Source organism: Odontomachus brunneus, unplaced genomic scaffold, assembly GCF_010583005.1.
Source record: "Odontomachus brunneus isolate Ranch 3 - 2012 unplaced genomic scaffold, Obru_v1 Obru_scaffold_036, whole genome shotgun sequence".
NCBI classification, from domain to species: domain Eukaryota; kingdom Metazoa; phylum Arthropoda; class Insecta; order Hymenoptera; family Formicidae; genus Odontomachus; species Odontomachus brunneus.
The window spans coordinates 1,616,621-1,630,863 of record NW_022639486.1 but is presented as its reverse complement, the minus strand read 5'-3'; the positions used below and the strand labels follow the sequence as shown (position 1 = coordinate 1,630,863).

The window sequence follows — 14,243 nt, the reverse complement described above, 5'->3', positions numbered from 1 at the left end:
TCTCTCTCTCTCTCTCTCTCTCTCTCTCTCTCTCTCTCTCTCTCTCTTTTTTAACGAAACGATAAAAATGTCACTATCTTCATATGATGCGCGATACACGAAAAATAACAAAGCAATCGATGACTGCCGCGCTACACATCTCCGTCGATTAAGATACGCGAACCGCTGCCTTTCATCGTGGAAAGTTGTGAACAGCCGCCAATACATATTAAGCGAAAAGCACGATTCTACGCGACCTTGTCATTTGCAACCTACGTGCCTCCATGTGTAGAAAATTCAGTCGTCCGATTTTCATTCGTGTCCATTTGTCGCGATTGCAATATCCGCTCGAAATATCGTCCGCTCAAAGGCCTGTCGATTGTTTCACGATTCGAAAGAAGCGCGACAACTTTCATATGTCTCTTCTCTCTGAGCGCTCTCTCGGACGCGAGTAGACTCTCGTGACTCGATCGTGTGGAATTACAAAGGATTGAAAGGACGTCTACGAATCGGTGACGGAAGGTAATAATCGGCCATACCAACGCGTGTGATTTCGCGACACGTGCGACCTTATTTTTCAATCTCCTTCGTTCCCAACGTGAAACGCCCAGGATGCGACTAATTGTGGCTTGGACAATGCGGTCACGTTTTCATAAGACGTTGGCTCGTTTTATATAGGACGTATCTTTGGCAATTTCTTGCGATGAAAAGGATCGTCGTTATAATGGCCGGCCACATTTGGCGACTGTGCGACGCGCAGGAATGAGAAGGAGAATAACAAAAAAAAAGAAAGAAAAAGAAACGAAGGATATAAGCGGGAGAAGAAAGAACGTCCATTGTCGCGTGAGTCACATGAGTCAACGTGGCACGAGGAATCACATTCGGCCGGACCGCGTTGGGCTCACAGCCCTTATCAAAGAGCACGTAATATCGAATGCCTATAGGTCCTCTATAACGAATGAAGCTGCGGCAATAACGTCGCGTGCACCGACAAAAATGGAACGAAGCTCTGTCATTTTCATCGCGCAAACTGCTATGGAAAAATTGGCAAAAATATTGACGCTACCGGAAGGTCGCCGAGGTTACGTTTGTCGTCGTTTAACCCTTTAACTTCACCGATTCCCGGGCCATTTCGTCCGTCGTTTTCGATGCATCGAACGGCAAACAAGCCGAACACATCGCTGTCGCAAAATAAACCGCTAGGGGATTTCCGGCAACTGTACGCTCCGGGTAAAACACGAAGAAATTCACAAAAATATTACAGAGATCGCTCAAAAAATTGAAGAGGGAGTGCTTTCAATTTAATAACCATTTCCTTTCAATGTAACAGCAGAGTTTACTGAGATAAAGATGAAGGGTGCTTCTATAAAATAATTATAACGTCCCTTTTAAAATAGCAAATTTAATTACGCCATGCAAATCTATCATCAACTATGCTGTTCGATCACCACAATTTTTCTGCCGGATTTATGCACTCTTTCTTTCTCTTTTTTTCCCGCTATCTGAACTTACATGAAGCGTCGTAAAACCTTTGTTAAAATTTGCTACAACGAAAAGACGTTGCGAATAAGACAGAATATTCAATTCTAATTTACAGATTAAGTGGTTCCGTTGCGGAATTCCGTTCGTTATTCCGGAATCGCGTTATTAGTATGCAGTGTTATTATTTAAATTGCACCTATTTGCCGCTCGCGTAAATTGGGTTACATCGTATTGTTCTTGACAAACATGCCGAATAATTGGGAGTCCAAAGGACCGTTAAACGCGTATCAGAGGCCGGTCAACGCGAAATTTAGTTCGATTACATGGAGATGTTTTCGATGGAACGCGCGCGTTTTCGCGTCGAACCTGTCGACTTTAATGACACGTATTTCGCGCGCGAGAATGCTAGCCGCTGTCCAATATAAGCGGAAGCCAGTGTGATCCGATTGCACGTGCACAACAGTCGCGAATGAGTTAGTCCTAAAATGTGGCGCGGCGTGTACGATGCGAATAGCGAGAGAGACACGTTTACGTGGGCAAAATCGCGTGGCGATTTTCATTTCCGTCACTCGCAATCACTTTTCGCAGGAAGCTTGCCCACGTGGTCGTGGATCAAGAAGGACAGACAAGAGAGATGAAAAATCCGCGGGAATATTGTCAATGCGGACCATTTTCGCGCAGCCCGCTTGTCGATTTTAACGGCGCGCACTTTGAAACGGCGGATGCGCTGTGATGCTGAACGGAAGCCGCGCACGAATCGATTGCAACGCAATAGCCAGGGCTAAGTGGAATTGAGAGGGTCGTAACGTGGCGCAGGGGTTATTCCGCCGACAGCGGCGACTGATCCCGCTGCCGCCGCCATTTCGATGATTGCACTGATTGATAGTTGCTCTCTTGCGCGTGTGTAAGCCCGATTCGACGGACTGTAGATGACGACCGGTCGCGATGTGAGCACGGTCGCGCTGCGAGTACGATCGCGCTACCTCGATTTGCAAATTCGTGATCCGCGTAGATACATATAATTTTGACAAGCGTGCGAAAGGAATATTGACTCTAACGATCGCCTCATCATCGAACACACTCGCTGCTCGGGCAATTTTAGCGGAAACCAGACTACGAGATCATCGCCGAATCATCATCTGGCTAATTCGCTAAATAGTTAACATTAAACACGATATGTCCGACGTGCTATTTCCTCCTATCCGAGGCACGCGTTCCAATGAAATTGTTATCAAATAAGATAGCAGTTCGAAATTCACGACAAACATCGCCGAAAATATTTGCTATGTCCAATTGAATATTTAACGAAGCTATAAATAGCTGATTACAGAGCCCGATAACTTGGAAGATTCTATCAATTTCCGACGAAAATCTCTACAGCCCCCGACGGGAGAATTTAATGTTCCGATGGTTACGATAAATCTGCACTCCGCGCGCCCTCCCGCATCGCGCCGATCCCGTGTCCGAAATTCGTGACAGTCGCGATTACGGCAAGTTCGAGAACTGATCGCTCCGGCCCATTAATTTCGGCCGCTTAGCTACGGCGCGGACACATGTCGATATCGATATAAATCGTTTGTCCATTTCGCGCTCGCGCTAGAAATTTACGATGGCCCTCGTCTTCAGCGGCTGTGCGGCACTCGATAAAGCGCGCGCACGCGGGCTCGACGCGGTGTCACGGATCATGTGATGAAATTTGCATGCGAGACGAAAGATATGCCCCGAAAACAACGTATGGGGCTCCGCGGGGAAATCTCGGCTCGATACCCGCTGTGACGGCAACAACATATCTTCGGAGAAAAAGAGAGCGCCGCATTTCGCACACGAAATAGCCCAATTTAGCGCCGCGCAATTCCCGCGCACGCGCTCGGGCATTTTTGTCCGTTCGCGGAAAGTTAGTGCGAAATTGAATTTATACTGGAGAAGGATAAATAATGTTTGGCAGTGTCAAACGCACGTGAGCAATTCCGTGAGCAATCGCCGGCCTATCGTACGTGGTAAATCAGCCTTCCACGTCAAATCTCTTCCCGACTCTTTATCCCAATTATTATTAACAATTATTATTATTATTAATACCTATTCCCTATCTTACAAGTAACACTACCCAAGTGCGATCTTCTTGAAACTTTACACACATGTAGTACATCGAAAAACATTAGACACGTATTTTTTTATTTTGGCTAACAAGGCATTTTAAGGTTAAAAAACATTTAACACTCTATAGCACAATGATAACTAACGCTACTCCTGAGCGTCATTCTTTTACAGCTTTTACGACATTACTCTATTATAATTTCATTGTCTGAATGTTTCTAAAGTCGCTAATTATGATGTTGACATTAGTTTTGCGAGATTCAAAATGGCGGACCGAAATCGCAGACATTTCAAAGACTTTATTCAAAGTCAGTTTCGAAGAAGTTTTTTAGACCCATGATTACGATTACAAACTAATGTCAAGATCATAATTAGCGACTTCAGAAACATTCAGACAAATTTTAAAATACGTAATTTAAATTTTTGAATACGTTTTCTAACTTTAAAATGCCTTGTTAGCCAAAATAAAAAAATACGTGTCTAATGTTTTTCGATGTACTACATGTGTGCAAAGTTTCAAGGTGTAGAGCACTTGGATAGTGTTACTTGTTAGTCAATTGTGCATTTTGCTATTCTTCTTTTAAATGTTGCGGAGAATACTGCCTCAATCACGAATCAAACCTTTCTCCAGACGCGATACCACACCAATTCGCCCCAACAAAGCCTTATTTCTCTCACTCAAATTATACACTAACACAGCCTATTTACATCTTATTTTCGCCGTCGTATTCACGACGTCACGCATTACAAATTTTACCGTGTTCATGTCCAATTTCCAGATTAAACCAAAATGCAAGTGAGGTGGGGAGATCCCGAGACGGTCCTTTTTATATTATTACTATTTCTTTTTTTCGCGCGCAGAAGATAGGTACGGGCCATTTTTCAGACGCGGGTATTCTTTTGTCGCGCGTCGCACAACGCGACTGCGGACTTCAATGCAGAAACTACGGCGTAACGAGGTGAAACGCGTAACTTTGCCGCAGTCAGAAGATTCGCCGCACGATAATTATTATGCACGCGTACAAACGGCACACCCGGTGAACTCGTAAACTAATGCGCATTGTTCGGCCCGCAAAATTGATAAACGGACGGCCGTTTTTCACGTCGCGATACAACTTCGGCTTAACGAGGACGGAATTGAATTTGCATTCCGTTAGCATTGCGTCGCTGATTGCGCTAATTAGCATCGCGCTAATTGAACGAAAAATCCATGCGCAACGCGTGAGTCTAAGAAATAATACGTGCACCGTGCGTTCGCCGGTCGATCGGTCCGCCGCGAGGAAAAATGATTTAACAAAAAACGATTGAGTGGTGCGGGAGAAATAAGAACGCGGGAACAATTATCGGATTAAAGACGGATTTGCGAATAATCGCAATATTGAATTCTTTAGAACGTCGCGCCATAAATCATGTATCACGCGACGAGCAAGAGATGAAGTTTTAACTCGATGAAGTTTTACGTTAATTCTTACATGTTTCCCTCGCACAGCTAATTGAAATAACGACACCAGAGAAGACACCAGATAGCTCAAGACTGTCCGTCAAGAGCAACAGGTTGCAACATATCACGTGCATCGGCCAGTCGATAAAACCGCACATAGGTCTACGATCTCGGCTTAGATCGGGAAATCATGATAGATCGCCTATTGTTAGGGTAAATATTTGTGCTTCGAGTATACTACTCGGCCACGATCGATATCAGCCGCTATTGCTGTTCCTACTGTCGCAGGTTTGCTACCTTCCGCAATTTTTCGCGGAGCCATAGAAACACCATAAGCCACGCTTGATTCATTATAACAGTTATTTGTGCGGCGCACGTTGATACTGTTAACTCCATTCCTGACTCAATTTGCACAACGCTCCCTCTCAACGCGACGAATAAGTACCAGTGTAATAATTTATGTCGAAAAAATTGGGAAGCAATTTTATTTTCGCTGTACATTTCTGCGTAATGAACGGGAAAAAACACGACCGTAAAATTATGCGGACATGAAAGAAACGACGCGTAGCTAAACCGAGTTGCGCATTATACTTATGAATATTTTATAAAATATCTACGCCAGGCTAAAACATGTGTAATTCGATTATGGTTATGGTATCATAATGGTTAAGGGGGTATCCGCAGCATATGCACGATATCTTTCTCTCTCTTTAATATTAAAACAGGCTTGCTTGGAGGAATCTCAAGATCATCAACACTCGCTATTGCCATCTAATATTCGATGGTAAATAAGTCGATAATAATGTGTCTCGTTTAAACTTTTACGGAAAAGAGTCCACCGGAAATTAATTTAGAATTCGCTACTCGTTTAAGCTTCCGAGACGTAATCCGCTAAAATCCTTCCACGCTTAATATTGAGCAAACTCGTGGCGATTAAGCTTCAGAGAAAATTTTCACTACGGAAAAATCGAGTGGGGATTATTTGGGTAGAGCTTGTAGTTAAAAGTATTTGCATAATCGCAGGGTCAAGGTATTTGCATAATTTCTCGTAAATGTCTTCGGCGTGCAGCGTGCTCTTTACACTACGATATCGAATATATGCCACTAATGTAATCGTGGAAAATGATACAATTGGGATAATTTCGAAAAGCGTCCTCGTAAAGTCGCGAAAGCTCTCACGTCGCCATTCGGAGCTTATTACGTCGGTTTACGTCCAAGGGACAATCCGGGCCCGTGCTCGAAATAGAAATATCCGGTTTGGCGGTCCAAGAATGTTTGCCGATACAATAAAAGCTCATCGAAACTCAAAAGTATCTTTCAAGAACGCAGTTACAAAATCGCAACAATTTTTCCCGAAAAACGCGGCAGCTGCTCGCGCTGCGAAAGGGCAGAAACTTTATCCCGCCGGCGCGGCGGAGGAAACTGATTCACGGAAGTAAACTCGCCGGTAAGTCTTCAAAAGTGCGAAAACTTTCCCCGGAGAAGTTATCGAGTGCCGTTGCCGACGATCGAGTCCCAGCGGCAAATGCCAAATGTAATTTTATTAGCGGACCGATCACTCGTTGTCTGCCTGTTTACCGTTCGACGGAGCAACAAAAGAAACAAATGCGACACTGCCCGGTTAAAAATGTGCAACATCGCGGAAGCTAAATTCTCGCTCGTGAAAGCCAGCTAAAGAAATAGAAAAAAAGAGAAACAGGGACAGCTGATAGTCTCAAAGCTCGTGAGCTTAAAAACATTTGCTTAAAAACGTTTGCTTAAATATTCAGCAACGAAAGCAGCTGGACGCATCTTCCATGGAAGGAAACCCGGTTGCCTTACACGCGCTCCACATTCGCCGGCGCTTTTCTCTCCTCGCCGGACGATTAATTCTCACGTTGCTCTTTGCTCTCGCATACGCCGCCATGTCGGCGCACATTCGAAGAGGTCTCATTTTCTCATATCCGCCGAAGAATGGGCTCCGCGCGACGATTGCGGGTCACACGTTCGCGGCCTTCGAAAGTGGGATAAGCTGTCGCCGCCATCGCCGCGCTGCAGTAGCAGCAGCAGCAACCCTGGAAAAGCCAGGATACACACAGATCACGTGCGCGGACTCTCTCGAAACGGACGAGCGAAGTTTCGGGATTCACTTCCCGTCCACGACAACGAACCATTTTATGCCGTAACAAATAATATAAACTGATTGCTGGCGCACGCACGTGCACGCGCCAGTTCGCTTGCCCGAGACGCCGAACCGGAGAACAGAGTTCGCGACGCTTAATGTGATTTCGCGATCTCGAAAACAATACAAGTTGTTGGATCAGTTCGCTTTCGACAGATTGCGTGTTTCTATCGGCAATGGGGATTCCTTACTTGTATGTTTCTCATCCAATTGAGAGCAAATTGAAAGTGAATTGACAGTAAAGGAGAGTTTATGATGTATTCAAAATTCTGTATTAAAAAGTTAAAATATGAAAATAGCTTTTCAAGTATATTTCACACTTTTTTCAAATAACTCGCCAGTTGCGACTCTTTTAATATCGAAACATAATATTTTGTATCGCTCTGATCTAGATGTAAAATAATGTCTTCTTAACTCCATGTGTAAAAATAGATTTTTCCCTCGAGCACAAATAACAAGATTTTCCTCGTAGTCTGGTGTTATATGGTCGCGAAAATTGCACGCAGCGAGTAGATTCGGTGCAGCTGTTACCGAGCGACGGTTGCGCATCGCGGAGAAAGGGTTGAGTAATCGGGCTTTCGCGCCGCCGGATGTTTCGTCATTTTCCACGGCGAAATAACGGCGTGGCCGGGCACTTCCGTTTTAGCGACGAAGGCAATATCGTCTAGCACGTAGCGCATTTACGAGCGACCCGTATCATAAACTCGGCGCAGCCAACGATTCGTCTGTAGGAACAGACAATGATCCGCGCGCGCCATTTCAATTTCCGACGGTGCACTTTCCGAAATTTCCGGCGTGAAAGACGGACGGTGCCCCAAGTGTAGCAATACATTTCCCCGGTCCATCTTTGCCCACCCTCTCGCTGCTTCTGCCGTTAGTCCTTTGTCACTTTATTTACTCGGGGTCAAGAGATGTTGAGGAGCGCGACACGGATGTATCGTTCGTACACGGGGAAAATATTGCAATAAAAATTGCAACGAAACTTTTCCAATCTTGGGCCATACAGAATTATGATTTACTACCCATTAGACTTTTTACTGCAAAATTATTGTAATTACCTGAAAATTTTTTTTTTATATCGTATACCAGGTGAATCGTCAAATTTACTTTTTTATAGTAATTTATATTACAATTTCGGTGCAATCCAGTTTTACAAAAGATTGTAAAGAGAAATATAATGTTAATGTAATTCTTGCTACAATATTTCCCTCGTGTACGATAAATACTCGAGCGACTATGAATTTTTTTCCCAACACCTCAGCACACGTCGAGTATTCTCGAGTCAAACGCGTCGTTTTTAATTATTCGCATATATTGCGACAAGCAGTTTTATTCGAGAAAACAACGCGACCAACGCAAACGTGATAATATACGTGACTCCATCTTGATCGTTCATTTATCTTGCTCGCGATTGTCCGAGCACGCCGTTGCATAGTGACAAATTACACGCGCAGACGGTTAATTTAACGTACGAGCGGGAAACTTTTCGCGGTACACGATATGGTGCACAGTGAACGATAATGCGGCGCAGCCGGCTCACGCGCTGCGCATTTCCACGATGAACAAACACAGTTTACAGCCTCCGGCGCATCCTTGACGCTATGCGTCATTCGCGCGCACGTTCGCAACCACCGCGGAAACGACAACGAGGCGAATTGAGAATGCGAGAGAGAGAGAGAGAGGGAAAGAGAGAGAGAGAGAGAGAGAGAGAGAGAGAGAGAGAGAGAGAGAGAGAGAGAGAAGGGGAAGAAGAAAGGAGAGAGGGGCAGCGAGAATCAACGGAAACCCCGCGGCTCCTTCTCGCCATCATCCCGACCCCATTAGCCGGCTTTCTTCCACTTGCGAATTGCATCTCGCCGTGTGCGAAATCCAATTGCGGCACGTGCACTCGCAGAAAGCGCGCGACTTCTACTCGATTTTGAATACAGCACGTGGAGAAAACGAATGAGAACCGCGCAACGAAGAAGGTTCCGAGTCGTGTCTACCGCGCGATAATATTATCTAATCTGTACATGACTTCAAAGACGTCGTCATATGTAAAAGAACGTCACCAGGTTAATGAATAATTGAAGTAACATTTGCAACATTCGTAAGATTGAGCGTTATTAGACATATAACATCTTTCTATTGAAGTTAAAATTGTACAATAGTATTAACAATTTTTCGAGATTTTACACAAGCTGGAATATCTTATAATTCTGTGTGACAACGAATGAAATTTTTTCGGAACTTATTACTTTTTCGGAAGATAATCTCTGTCTTTCTCTTGTAGAAATCCCATCTTTGATGCACGTCGTATTTGTTATCCGGAATATCTGGGTAGTGCAATATGCGCATGCAAATCTGCACACCAGCTATGCAAATTCCATCGGGCCACTCTCCTTTATTCCGGCGAAATCGCGTTTAGCACATCTTGGCTTAAGGAAGGATTTACAGATCGCGAGACCCTTTTTGGCAGTCTTTCCCGTAGCCTATTTCGCCGAACGTTTTAACCCCGATGCCCTTGAGGATATTAGCCCTTCGTCCCTTAAATTCCCCTGAATCTCCCCGAGCCAATCGGTTAGGCTGGCTTCAATTACTCGAACTATCTACTAAGCGCGCTAACCTGCTCGGCATTATGATCAGTTAACGTAATATCGACTTATCTGTCTTAATATTTTCCACAGAGAGAGTTGCGACCGGTTTGAAAAGTAGCAGTTGTTACGCAAATTTATCGCGCAGTCGCTCTGACGTATGAGAACGGAAGAGCCGCAACTGGACGCGTTTGGACATATCGTCCATTTTTCACTCAGTGCGAGTCATTTTTTAAAATTACTTCCTTCTCTCTGCCTTAAACTTACGACGGAACTCTAAAAGTAACTATAAGGTAAGTCTAAAAAACGACCCAAGTGGATAATGTTTGGCAATGACGAAGACTTAAAGTAATGCAAATTATTCTCATTTCCTACTTCCGAATCGACATCAGCCGGCAAAGCACGAGTAACGAGCGATTCGGAATAAGCGACAAAAAGTTTTACCGAGACGCTCGAATTACAAAAAACACGAGACGCTTGAAAGTGTTTTCCGCATGTCAGGGCGGAAACGCATACACATTGGGTACACGAGGCTCAAGAGTCGAAAGACTATCACCCCATTTCCGACACGGAGTACCGCGGCCGCGAGACCTCATTTTTGCCGCTAACTTTGAAATTCCACGGAAGCAAGAAGAAGTACTGGCAGAAAATGGATGGCGGAAAACGCTTTAACTTGATAAACTATGCCGCGCGGACGTGATGGACTTTGGAAATTATTTTAATTAAGCACTCTCCGCGACCATCCAAATTACGACGAGGAATTTGATCAATCGGAACGAACTGCCGCGAAATTCGCCGCCGACCGGTGAAAAACTTACGAGGCTGCGAACGACAAACGAATAGCGTTTTAATGTATGCGAACTGTTTGAACGAAAACATTAATTAACGGTGAGCTTATGGCAGTAACTGACCTCAGTCTGATCTTTGAATTTAATAACACGTATTGAGTCAGTGTAACAGCTTGCTTCGATTTTCCGCCTCTTTCAACGGTAAACCGATCATCTTTTACGATAAAATAGGAATGTCGCCGAAACAATAGCGAAAGATCCCACACAAAGACATTACATTAGTTGACAAAGAATTCGTTTCCATTGAATGTAAGTCAATCAAATTTTACTCGAAAATAAAAGCCAACTTTTTCGCTGATCCAATAAAATCGTCGTTACATCGAGCCCCGAGTTTCGCGGCGAACTTATTCCCATAAAAGCTCGTCGCGAATTTCAAGGCAATCGTCAAGGCGATGACACTTTCTGATTATTTAGTTAGCAAAAGAAATACGATTTATATCTCCGTAAATTACAGTTGTCTCCTTGCGTCATTATTTTTATCTTGCTTCATGAATTATTCACGAGGAAGCTACTAATACCATGCCATTTGTGAGAGCCGACGCGCACCAGAAGCAACAAGACCAATGGTTTTTACGCAAATCTCCAAAGTATTATTCCTTGCACGTACTTCACCCTATATCCGAAATACTTAGAGATTGTACATCGGACGTTTTCGAGCGCTAATTTATCCTGTTACATGTTCGCTTCGAAAGCCACATACCGCTTGATGATTGACACCTTTTTCAGAAATAGACAAATATAATTATATTGAGTAAAAACGCGACTTGCGGGACATCTACAATTACCGCCACTTGCTAAGACGAAGTAACGGCCCTGTTACTCACGAACAAGATTTTTACACTAAGAGAAAAATTATATTAAAATCAACAAATGTTTCTTTGATGGGTGTCATTAACATATTTACTTAAATCTACATTCTCTTTATTTAAATCAGATAAATAATATTTGATTTAAATAAAGAGAATGTAGATTTAAGTAAATATGTTAATGGCACCCATCAAAGAAATATTTGTTGAGTTTAATAAAATTTTTCTCTCAGTATACGTAAAATACAATGCCGATTTCACACACTGACTCGTGATTGCACGTCAAGGATGATAATTGTTCACTTGCCTCAAATTTCCAAGCAGAAGTAAATGCAGATCTCTTTCTTCCTAATCTTGTTTTTTAATTTAACTTTGCGTGCCGAATTCGGAGAGGAACGGGTGTACACACCCAAATACACACCCACTCACTGCCGATGTATTATTCCACGTTTGTTTAGCACGTGACGCGAAATTGTAAGGCATTCATAATTTAGAACCGCAGTCGAAAGTGGGTCAAAGGTCATGCAAAAATCGATCTGGATTATCCGACAAAACAATTTTTATGCCCGTTAGAGATTTATCGTGCACGCGCACGCACACATGTACGCGCAACAAACGGTGAGAAGATCGATATATCGCGTAGCTATAAATAATACTGCATATAATAAAATGCAGGATGTATAATATTGCAATGCATGATTCTGCACTTTCAAACAATTACGCTTGTAACTTTACGATAAATTTTCCTAACGTGTGGGCCGGAGCGACTAAAACATTGTTCCGCAATTTACGAAATTTTATGACAACGCGTTCTCCGCAGTGGAACAGCCGTGAAACGACGGAAACGAGGCACACCTGATCGACTGGAAACACGCCGATCTTGAGGATGCCCGGTCGCTGTGGTCCCTCGCGATTTGTCAACACAAACGGCTCGTCCCGAAATTTTTAATCGAGAACGAGATACATGCGTGGAAAATAAACTACGTGAACGGGAATAAAGTTCCGCGTAGACGTGAGCAAATGTAGCATACTTGAACGTGTTCGCGGGCGAGCGAGCGCGCGCGCGGAAGCGCCGTAATTTAGATCGCAGTCGCAGCGAGAATCATCTGGCAAAGTATAATCGATTGCGACGGTACTGCGGGAGCACTTCGGCAAGCGAAGAATGCGCCAGTTTGAGTGCTGCGCGCGACACAAGCGCATGGCGATATTAATGCGAGAACGTGCCGCGGAATCTGGATCTGTCGTAATAACAGACGCGAATCGCATCTGTGTTTAACGCATGTGCAATCTCGCGGTTACGTGATACGCTCCCGCTGTTCAGCGGGTGTAATTACGACAAACGGGAAGAAACTTACGCTACACCGCGAGTGAATTGGCGCGAAGCGAGCCAAGCCGAGAATCGCGACGACGCGATCCTTCAAAACGCGTCGGCGACAATGCGCGAGCGAGATATCGTCCCGTGCGAAATTAAAACTCGCCGAGCGTTTTAATCCTCCCTTGCCCCTGCCTTGAAATAACATTTTCTTGATATCGAAATATTGCGGGGCGGTTATGCTAATGAGAAGCCTACGGAAACCGCATTTCCAGCGATAAGAAGCCGTACCGCGTGCAATTGTGCAATTCCGAATCCGCGGTTGCAAAAAAGAAGTCACAGACCTTCGCGGATTCAATAAAGAGAAATCATTATTTTAAAGTAAAATTCAATCCAACATCGTACGCTGCGGAATAAACAAGAAGAGCCGATCGTATCGCCGCGAAAGCATGTTTCCACCACTACGTCGCGAAAGTCGTTCGCGTTCCGTCTCCATTTCCAATTCGATCCGAGCAAGGCTTCGTGTTATTGTCGATACCGCGGCTCAGATCACTTGTTTGAGCTCAGGCTTAAATTGTAAGGAACGGCTTGATGAAAAAAAAGACGGTTCATTATCGTGAAGCTAGTAAGTTCTATGTATATATATGTAAGCAGAGATAGAAAAAGAATTGAAAGGATCGAGCTTTCTTTTCTTTTCTGCTACCTCCTTCAATTTCGCGCCCGTTCACGAATATAACGTGAACAATTGCTTCGGGTTACTTTTCGCTAATTGCACGGAATCCCCAACGTTCCATACGACAGTCGCGAACCATCCTATACTCATCTCGCTGTTGTTCGCGATACGTCCGAGTTCAACCGTCCGAGTCGTGCCTCCTCGCGCTTTCGGCCGAGGTGAGAAAGAAAAATCGAGAGTCATAAGGTCGTCCGGTAATAGATTACGACGCTTTGCGAGACTCTACAAATCGCGCGCGACTACAGCTAGTTATTTTCGCGCCCGGGTCTCTGGCGTCTACCACCCCGCAGCCGATTTGTTAAGCTACACTTATCTACAAGACAAACTCAACGCGAGATAAGGGAAGCGGCCCTGAGGGAGCGTGTGCCTAAATATATTGCGCGCATTGACGATAACGCTGCAAGTTTCCTTCCCTCCCGTCGTGCCGCGAGAAACGTCGTTGTCGTTGTCGTCGGTGCGCACGTGCACGCTCGCCCCCGAAGAAACGAGATAGTCGGTGCCATTGCGAGTGAGCTCCGAAACTCGGCTAATCTCCGGACTAAGTACTATTCTACTGCGGAACACTATTGAAACTTACCCCTACGGGTGAGGAGGAGAGGAGTTAGCGGTACCGGTTCCAGGAGCGAAATTGTTCATAATTTAAGCGTCGTCAGAAAACGCTGCGAAAGTGAGTAATCTATCTGTCTTCATCTCGCGGAAGAATTTCGCGCATACACCGAGAGAAAAACGTTTTGTATTTGCACTATTAACTATAATTATAGAGAAATAATTACTATAAATTATGGTCAACAAAGTCATTTTTTCATTAAAATTT

General features: G+C 44.3%; 1 protein-coding gene across 6 annotated transcripts in view; it reads right to left on the bottom strand.

The window, feature by feature from the left end:
• Positions 1 to 14,243, bottom strand: part of LOC116843894 (neuronal acetylcholine receptor subunit alpha-7-like) — a 225,540-nt gene that overhangs the window by 135,135 nt on the left and 76,162 nt on the right. The window lies entirely within an intron of this gene.